This window comes from Bubalus kerabau, chromosome 1, assembly GCF_029407905.1.
Source record: "Bubalus kerabau isolate K-KA32 ecotype Philippines breed swamp buffalo chromosome 1, PCC_UOA_SB_1v2, whole genome shotgun sequence".
NCBI classification, from domain to species: domain Eukaryota; kingdom Metazoa; phylum Chordata; class Mammalia; order Artiodactyla; family Bovidae; genus Bubalus; species Bubalus kerabau.
The window spans coordinates 167,575,702-167,586,242 of record NC_073624.1 but is presented as its reverse complement, the minus strand read 5'-3'; the positions used below and the strand labels follow the sequence as shown (position 1 = coordinate 167,586,242).

Below are 10,541 nucleotides of genomic sequence, written 5' to 3'. Positions count from 1 at the left end.
CCCTGTGTACGAGACAGCAAAAGAGACACTGATGTATAGAACAGTCTTTTGGACTCTGTGGGAGAGGGAGAGGGTGGGATGATTTGGGAGAATGGCATTGAAACATGTATAATATCATATATGAAATTAATCGCCAGTCCAGGTTCGATGCATGATACAGGATGCTTGGGGCTGGTGCACTGGGATGACCCAGAGGGATGGTACGGGGAGGGAGGTGGGAGGGGGGTTCAGGATGGGGAACACGTGTACACCCGTGGTGGATTCATGTTGATGTATGGCAAAACCAATACAATACTGTAAAGTAATTAACCTCCAATTAAAATTAATAAATTTATTTTAAAAAATAATAACAACAACAAAAAAAAAGAAATTGAGCTTCAATAAGTCCCAATCAGAGTTTTGGCTGGGTTTGAATCCCATCTGAGTTCTGTGGTTTTGAAGAAGGAAACAGACAGAGCTGGAGTCCATCTTAGGCCAGGCTGCAAACATTAGGCTACATGCATGATCACCCTCCCAATGGACTCTGAACTTTGTGCCCGGTGTCTATAGAAATGGCATACCAAAGGAAAACCAGACCGCCCCCCAATAAAAGAGCCTCAGAACTTGTACTTGGACTCTCCGTTGCCTAAAAAATATGCTAATTATCTCTGTAACAGAACAAAGTCGTAAATTCCATTATGTTTATCGGGATATGACCACAGTCCTATTGATAAATGTCCACTGTTTATCTAGTCTTATGACACATGAATCATGGGTTAACTTTGATTGTATCTCTCTTTTACCTTGTCCAGACTAGTTTCAAGGAATTTGGGGAGGTGGGTTTGAGCAAGTACACTTAGGGTATATAAGGTTTTCACAAAAACTGGTTGAGGTCCTTGGCTAAGAGGAGACTCTGCCTTGGGCCTGCTGGTGTAATAAACTGCACTCCCCCCCCCCAAAAAATAGAGAGTCTCTTGCAGACCTCACTTAATCTGTTCACCCATCCTCAGGAAAACGGAAATCTCTGTGTTCTCAAGACCACATTTATCATGGTATTTCTTCCTAAATATATCACATATTGATGACAGCCGATTTTAATTGCCAAATCCTTTAATGAATTTTTACTCTTCCCTCTGTCATAAACCATGTGCTTGAAATTTCCAAAAGTTGGTCATTTTTGCCAGGGTAGAAATGTGCCTATTTTCCCTTCAGAAGAAACACCACAAAAAAGATTGACATATTTTTCTTTTGTTTGTTTTTTAAATCAATGTCTGAACTTAGATAATCATAAATACATTTTATGAAATACATCCCACGTCATGATTGGATCATACTCATTTTGAAGGTCCTGTTACAGAATTTATATTTCATCTTATTGACAATCAAAAAGTACTAAACTTTCTCTTAAAAAAATCACATATGTGTTATAATTAGCTACATATTATATGCTATAGCTATGGATGTTGTATTAAAAACAGATTGGAAATGCCAAGCTCAAAGTAGGAAAGTGGGCACAGAGAGTTACAGAAATTGGGAGAAAGAGAACGATAGTTTAGGAAGTAACAGTGGGAATGGAATATACAGAGACCATTAGTAAATTCTGGATCATTCTGCTTTGGACAAGCCTGGGTTCTAAGCTTGCTATTAACTCCTCAAGTTCCCAAAACTCATCAGGTACCTTATCCAGCAAATGTGAAGTTTGGGCTAGATAATCTCTAGAGTCCATTTGAAAATACCCTGGAGATAGATTCCAGATGCTGCAAGAATCTGGAAATTGTTAATAAGTGCCACTGTGAGAGGCGAATTACTGGAAAATGTATTGAAGTTGTCGAGGTCTAGTATTTTAGGAACAAATCATAATAAATCTATTGAAAAAGGGGTAAGCCAAGATTTTAATCAAGATTTTATAATAATTTACTTAATTTAATCAGTTGTACTTTTCATTTACTTGAGACAGACCTATGATTAAAGGATGAGCCTGATAAATAGAAAATTGAAGCACAGAAATCTCAGATTGAATTTATGGATCCAGGCTGGTCATGGCCCACCACAGGTAATAAATACCCAGTGAAGGACGAATTCTAATATGAGGATTAATACATTAGATCCTGGGGATTTAAAATATTTTCTTGAGACAGATTCCTGAGTTAATTTTACACCAAAAAAAATCCAATAATAATTTTTAAAACATTAAAACATTTCAAGGCGATAAGATTAAAACACGAAAAGCTGTAGATATTTAATGTATGCAACTTGATGTGTTTGGAGACAAGGATGCACTTGTGAAACTGTCGTCACGGTAATGCCATAAACCTATCTATCGCCGTTGAGAGTTTTGTCCTCTTGCCTTGGCTGTTGTTTTTTCCTCATATGGGAACAGCACTTAATATAAGATCTACCCTCTTAGAAAAATTTTAAATAGACAACAGAGCATTGTTAATGATAGGCTCGATGTCATACAGCTGTCCAGAACCCCTTTATTTCTAAAACTTTGTTCCTCTACTAATACCTTTCTATTTTCTCCTTCCCCCTGCTTCTGAAAACCAACACTCAATTTTCTGCTTCTATGTGTTTGATTAGATTCCACATATATCTGAGATCAAATAGCCTTTGTCTTTTTGCAGCTAGAATATTTTACTTAGATAATATCCCCCAGTTACATCCATGTTGTGGCAAATAACAGGAGTTTTTTCTAATTTTAATGCTTAAAAATATCACACTATATATATATATATATATATATATATATATATATGCCACAAATTGTTTATCTGTTCCTCTGTAGATGCACATTTAGGTTATTTATATATCTCAGCTATTAAAAAATGCTGCACTGAACAACAGTACAGCTATCTCTTTGAAATCCATATTTCAATTTCTTGAAATATACACTATTGCAGTCTGAAAGGGAAACTCAAGTGACATATGGAATTTTTATCAATGTTGATGCAACAGAGACTATGAGCAAACCGTAAAGATACCTAGGTAGGTCTCATTAGTTTACAAATACAGTTGGATAGATGCTGAACATACTACGTAAGTCTAAGGAAGTTCATTGGTTGCTGTTGGAAACAAAACATTGTCATATTAACAGGGATTGCATGAATTGTGAATGAAAACAGTAATATGTGCTCTTAAAGTCTATATTATCCTTGTAGCATCTTCAAATACAATTAGTCATAATTACCCTAGGGTGTACAAAGTACCACACAGCACTATGTGTGTGAAAGTACAATTAGATAGTTTCGTATGAACAAAATATCACAAAGAAAAAGTAAAGAAAAAAATCCCATTTAAAATTACACCAAAAAATACCTAGGAATAAACTTAACCAAGGAGGTAAAAGACTTATAAGCTGAAAACTGTAAAAATTGATAAAGAAAATTGAAGATTATTCAAGGAAATGGAGAGATGCCCCATCCTCTTGGATTCAGTTCAGTTCAGTCTCTCAGTTGTGTCTGACTCTTTGAAACTCCATGAACTGCAGCACGCCAGGCCTCCCTGTCCATCACCAACCCCTGGAGTTTACTCAAACTCGTGTCCATTGAATCAGTGATGCCACCCAACCATCTCATCCCCTTCTGTCATCCCCTTCCTGTCCTCTGTCATCCCCTTCTCCTCCTGCCCTCTATCTTTCCCAGCATCAGGGTCTTTTCAAATGAGTCAGCTCTTCACATCAGGTGGCCAAAGTATTGGAGTTTCAGCTTCAACATCAGTCCCTCCAATGAACACCCAGGACTGATCTCCTTTAGGATGGACTGGTTGGATCTCTTTGCAGTCCAAGGGACTCTCAAGAGTCTTCTCCAACACCACAGTTCAAAAGCATCAATTCTTCTGCACTCAGCTTTCTTTATAGTCCAATTCTTACATCCATACATGACCACTGGAAAAACCATAGCCTTGACTAGATGGACTTTTGTTGGCAAAGTAATGTCTCTGCTTTCTAATATGCTGTCTAGGTTGGTCATAACTTTTCTTCCAAGGACCAAACTTCACTGATGCTCTTTTCAACTTAAATGAATGATTTTTGTATGTGTTTTATTTTTAAATTTTTCTATAATTACATTCTCAAATTTGCTATTCTGTCATCTGTAATGTCCAATATGCTGTTCATCCCATCCAATAAAATTTTCATCTGAGGCATGTTGTTTTGACTAAAAGAAGGTGCACTTTGCATTTTAAAAGCCCCCATATTGAGGTATGATTGACATATTACAAGCTGTGCATACTTAATGTGCACAATTTTATGACATTGGAGATAAGTATGCACTCATGAAACCATCATCACAATCAAGGCCATAAATCTATACATCACCTCCAAAAGTTTCTCCCAATCCCTTTAGTTTTGTTTGCTTTTGTAGTTTAGAACACAACATAAGATCTGCCCACTAACCAAACATTTAACAACACAGTACAGTATCATAACACTAGGCCCCATGTTGTACGGTAGAGTCTGAAACCTACTCATCTTGCAGTGCTGAAATTTGTATATTTTGACTGACACCTACCTCCCCCTGTCTGGCTCACTTCTGCTGCTGCTGCTGCTGCTAAGTCACTTCAGTCGTGTCCGACTCTGTGCAACCCCAGAGACGGCAGCCCACCAGGCTCCCCCATCCCTGGGATTCTCCAAGAAAGAACACTGGAGTGGGTTGCCATTTCCTTCTCCAATGCATGAAAGTGAAAAGTGAAAGTGAAGTAGCTCAGTCGTATCTGACTCTTAGCGACCCCATAGACTGCAGCCCACCAGGCTCCTCCGTCCATGGGATTTTCCAGGCAAGAGTACTGGAGTGGGGCGCCATTGCCTTCTCCGCTGGCTCACCTCAGACCCTCTTAAACCACTGTTCTACTCTCTATCCTTTGAGTTTGGATATTTCAGATTCCTCATAAAAAAAGAGATCATATTTGTCTTTCTGAGTCCGGCTTGTTTTATTCAGTACTGTGTTCTCTAGGTCCATTCATGTTGTCATGTATTTTAGGATTTCCTTCTTTTACAGTTCAATAACATTCTACTGATGTATATACCACGTGTTTTTATCCATTCATCCTTCAATGGGCACAAGTTGTTTCTATATCATGGCTATTATGAATAATATTGCAAGGAATCTGGGAGTGTAGATGTCTCTTCAATATCGGGATTTCAATTTCTTATTTATGTATTCTTGGCTGCACCGAGTCTTCATTGCTGTGTGTGAACTTTTTCTAGTTGCAAAGAGCAGGAGCTACTCTTCATTGCGACGTGAGGGCTTCTCATTGCGGTGGCCTCTGGTTGCAGAGCACAGGCTCTAGGTACGCGGGCTTCAGTAGTTGTGGTACATGGGCTCAGTTACTTAGCAGCATGTGGGATCTTCCCAGAGCAGAGATTGAAACCATGTCTGCAGGCAGATTCTTAATCACTAAACCACCAGGGAAGCGCCTGGATTTCAATTTCTTGAATACATACCCACAAGAGGATTTGGAAATCCTATGGTAGTTCTATTTTTTATATTTTAATGAACTTCCCTACTATTTTCCACACTGGCTTCACCAGTTTACATCCCCATCAAAAGTGTACAGCAGGGGCTTCCCTGGTGGCTCAGTGGTAAAGAATTCACCTGCCAGCACAGGAAATACATGTTTGATCCATGACCTGGGAAGATTCATGTGCCTCAGAGCAACTAAGCCCATGCACCACAACTACTGAATCTGTGCTCTAGAGCACAGGAACTGCAGCTACTGAGCCCATGTACTTCAACTACTGAAGCCTGCACACCCTAGAGCCCATCTTCCATAACAAGAAAGCCACCGCAACGAGAAGCCTGCATACCACATCTAGAGAGCAGCCTCTGCTACCTGCAACTAGAGAAATCCTGTGAAGCAACAAAGACCCAGCACAGCCAAAATAAATACATAAAATTACTTTTTATAAGTGCACAACAGTTCCCCTTTCTCAATATCCTAATCAACACTCCTTGTCCTTTGATTTTTTTGGGTAGCAGACATCTTCACAGGTGTGAGACAAGATCTAACCATAGTTCTGATTTACATTTCCCTTTTGATTAGTGATGCTGAGCATTGTTTCATGTACCTGTTAGTCATTGGTGTGTCTTCTTTGTCAAAATGTCTACTTAGGTCTTTTACAAAACCCTTATTTTATCAGGGTTATTTCTGGGGGTTGTCACTGATTTGCATGTTTTCTTTATGTATTTGGGGCAGTAAAGGCTATGTATGGCCCCAGCATTGCCTCCTCTCATCGCCCTGCACACAAGGCTCATGAGCTTGCCCCTCCTAGCTGTGCCCCTGCATGCCCTCAATCCCCCCAGCCCCCTCTGCCATGTGCCCTCATGTGAGGAGATCCTGCTGTCAGTAACTACACAGTTACTGTTGCTGATTTTTCTGGGGAAAATCATTGTTGACACAATACCTCAAGCCAAAGGAGCATCCCAAGTGTGAGACAAAGAGAGATGCCTACACACAAAAATACAGGGATCTTTGCATATGCATGTGTGTTTAGTTGCTCAGTCGTGTCCAACTCTTTGTGACCCCATAGACCATAGCCCACTAGGCTCCTCTGTCCATGGGGACTCTCCAGGCAAGAATACTGGAGTGGGTTGCCATGCCCAACCAGGGATCTTTCCAACCCAGGGACTGAACCCAGGTCTCCCGCATTGCAGGCAGATTCTTTACCATCTGAGCCACTAGGGAAGCCCAGTGCATATGCATAGATTGGACAAAAATGTGTTCTGTAAGTTGAGTAAATCTGTTCTTCAAATTCTTACATAATCATGTACCAAAAGTCTTCACAACATGGAATTTTATTATATCTGCAGTCACAGAATAATATGGTCAGAGAGAAGCGTTGTGGCTATCATCCAACCAAGCTAGGTAAATTCCAGCTCCAGGGTTTTTCTCACTGTTTTGTCCCCAAATCTATCATTTCCTATCAAAATCTTGACTAATTAAATTACAGTTGTAATTCTTTCATTAAAACATCCTGTCATCTGTCTGCCATGCTCAAATTGTGTTTCTGTTATAGCATGCTGCATGTGTCATATCAGGAAGCAATAGTTATTTCACATTAGAACTAACAATGGACACCCAGAGGTTATTGTATCAAATCTCTCATTCATAAATATAGATCCTTGTTATAGATTTATTTGAAGAGACTTTCAATTACAGTTAGACTTATTTCCATCTATGATTAAACTTCTTTAAATTTTCTGTAGTTTCCCTTCCTGTGTTCCTTCTTCTTCAGGTCTTCTGTAATGAAATCAACCTGGCAAAACAGTAAAACCAATGGGAACTTTCAATTTCAACTACAGACATATAAATTTTCATCATAGTGGGAACTAGAGTTGTAAAGATTTATATTCTGGAGGAGGGTTCAGGATGGGGAACACATGTATACCTGTGGCGGATTCATGTTGATATATGGCAAAACCAATACAATATTGTATACCTGTCCACTTGCATCACTTATAAGCATCCTAAATTAATAAATCTACTTCTTGCCTACCAAAATAAATAAATAAATAAATAAAAGATTTATATTCTACTTATATACAGCATATTCAACATTGAAATAATTTTATTGAGTCATTTTAAGTAATTTTATTGCCATTATGACAGTTATGTACATATGTGTACTTCAAAACTCAATATAGTGACTATGTCACATCTATCCCTGAACCAGTTTGATATTCTTAATATTTGCGAATTTTACTCTCCATCCCCCTGCACTCATCACAAGTAGATACTTAAAGCCACATTTTCCCAACATTGAGATTCCACATGCATCAAATGGAATTATGTATGTTGGATTCTTCATTAAAATTTACTGAATGCTATTGATCTAAAACAAATGAATAGGACTTCCCTGGTGGTCCAGTTGTTCAGAATCCACCTGCCAATGCAGGGGACACAGATTTGATATCTGATCCAGGAAAGCTCCACATGCTGTGGGGCAAGTAAGCTCATGTGCCACAGCTAGTGAGCCTGCACTCTAGGGCACGCGAGCTGCAAGTACTGAGCTCACGTGCCCCAGCTGCTGACGCCTGTACACTCTAGAGTTCATGCTCTGCAACAGCCACAAGGAGAGGCCCACACCACAACCGGAGAGCAGCCCCCACTCACCATAACTGGAGAAGGTCTGCATGAAGCAATGAAGACCCAGCAGAGCCAAAATTAAAATTAATTCACTTCAAAAACTAATGAATAGAAGAAGGTCCAGGAAGATTTTTCATCTCAATATGAAGAATATTAGTAATTTCAAATAGTGGACATTCATAAGACAAACTAGTCCCTATTATAAGAAGAAATAAGCAGAACCTTAGAAAACATATTTCCAAATCTATATGAGATTCCAGAAATAGGAAGGAGATTGCATTAGGTGGAAAAGGTGGATTTGCCCTCCAAGAGTCTGTGGTTCTATTTCTGTAATCGCATCCTGGTCAGGGCGTTCCTCAGAGCCTGGTAGACCTGCTTGTTCCTCAGGGTGTAGATGACAGGGTTCAGCAGCGGAGTCACCACTGTGTTCACAAGGGAGGCCCCCTTGTTGGAATCGAGTTGATTTGTTCCCTTTGGTTTCATGTATATAAAGACACAGCTGCCATACATCAGAGAGAGGACAATGAGGTGAGAGGAGCAGGTGGAGAAAGCTTTCTGTCGCTCCTTGGCTGATGGGAGATGCAGGATTGTGACGACTATGTTGCTGTATGAAATGATGGTTATAATGAAGGATGTTGAAAGGATAAACAAAGCAAGGCCAAAGGCCAACATTTCAATAGACCTGATATCAGAACAAGAGAGATTAATCAAGGGCCCCAAATCACAGAAGTGAGGAATGACATGGGAGCCACAGAAGGATAACTGAGAAAGCTTTGTAACTGAAACCACCATGAGGGAGAACCCCAAAACTAGGCAGGCAGTGACCAGAAGGGAACACATCCTTGGGTTCATGATGGTTGGATAATAAAGAGGCTTTCAAATGACCATATACCGATCCAAGGATAATACAGCCATTAGGAAGAAAACAGTTGCTCCCAGGAAAGGCTTGTGTGATGCAGGCAGCAAAGGAAATTTTTTGCCTCCCCAACAGAAAGATGGCCAGCAATTTAGGAATAACGGTGGTTGTAAAACAGCATTCTAAAAAGGAAAAACTGCTGAGGAAGAAGTACACGGGTGCCTGGAGGTGATGGTCAGCCCGGGTAATGGTGATGATGAGTGTGTTTCCTGCGACGGAGGCCAGATACATCAGCAGGTGCACCGAGAAGAGGACCTTCCCCAGGTGCTGGGCGGCAGGAAACCCCTTGAACGTGAATTCCCGAGCTGCTGTCCTGTTTCTTGCATCCCCATTCATGACTTTTCCATTTCTTCATAAACTTTGTGCTATGCAGTGTCATGACTAAGGAATGAGGAACCTTGTTTTATTACATATGTAAAATAATGTAGGCATGGTGACTAGATGTGTTTATTATTTTAAACATTATATTTTATGTATAGTTTTGTCCATTAATAAGTAAATATAAGTGATTTCTATCTTTGATTATGTTTACAGAGACACAGCCTAAAATCTTGGATAAACAAGAACTGCATGTAGCTACAAGTTTTCATAAAATCATTTTAACAGTGCTAGCCATTTTCCTAAATAGTCTATTGCCAAGAAGAAAAAAGTCTTTTTAGTTGTGTATCTACTTATGCAACATATTCCTGGTAAGATATCTCTCATACCATGCATCTACAAGGTGGATATGGCAAAAGGAAAATTATAGCCTTAAAAAAATTTATGGTCATGGAGTCTCACTGCACACAAAAAATCCCCCCTTGATGTACTTAGGATTTGACATCTGTATTTACAGCACCACCTTCAGGAAAAGTTCTGGTGGTCTGAGTTGCAGCTTTCTAAAGTGAGTCAGATTAGAAGGGTTAACAGACAGACTCTGATCAGATTGTTGGAGATCCAACCAAGGCCAGTTTTCTACAAAGTCCGAGACTACTAGCTAGTAAAGAGGAGAATTTTTCCTTTGCCCTGTGCAGGCTTCCCAGGTGACGCTAATGGTAAAGAACTCAACTGCCAATGCAGGGGGTGTAAGAGACACAGGTTTCCTGAATCCCTGAATCCCTAAATCAGGAAGACCCTCTGGAGGAGGGCATGGCAACCCTAGAGAATCCCACGGACAGTGAAACCCTGCAGGCTACAGTCCATAGGGTGGCAAAGAGTCAGACACAACTGAAGTGACCTAACACTCACACAGTGGTCAGTCTAGGGGAGATTCAGTATTTCTTGACCCTTTGAGTTTATATATTTGGGGAAACTGGGGCTTCCCTGGTGGCTCATATGGTAAAAAATAAATAAATAAATAAACCTGCCTGCAATGCAGGGGACCCAGATTTGATCCCTGGGTTGGGAAGATCTCTGGAGAAGGACATGGCAACCCACTGCAGTATTCTTGCCTGAAGAATTTCATGGATAGAGGAGTCTGGCAGGCTACAGTCTGTGGGGGTCACAAAGAGTCAAACACTTCACTCAGGGTGAGGACAAAAAGAGAGTGCATGCTTTGACTCTTGCAATTATTTTCTGATTCATT

The 10,541-nt window shown here is 40.1% G+C and overlaps 1 pseudogene; it reads right to left on the bottom strand.

Annotated features, from left to right (window-relative positions):
• Positions 1-8,382: 8,382 nt before the first annotated feature.
• On the bottom strand, positions 8,383-9,313 carry LOC129641876 (olfactory receptor 6C2-like; annotated as a pseudogene).
• Positions 9,314-10,541: the final 1,228 nt, after the last annotated feature.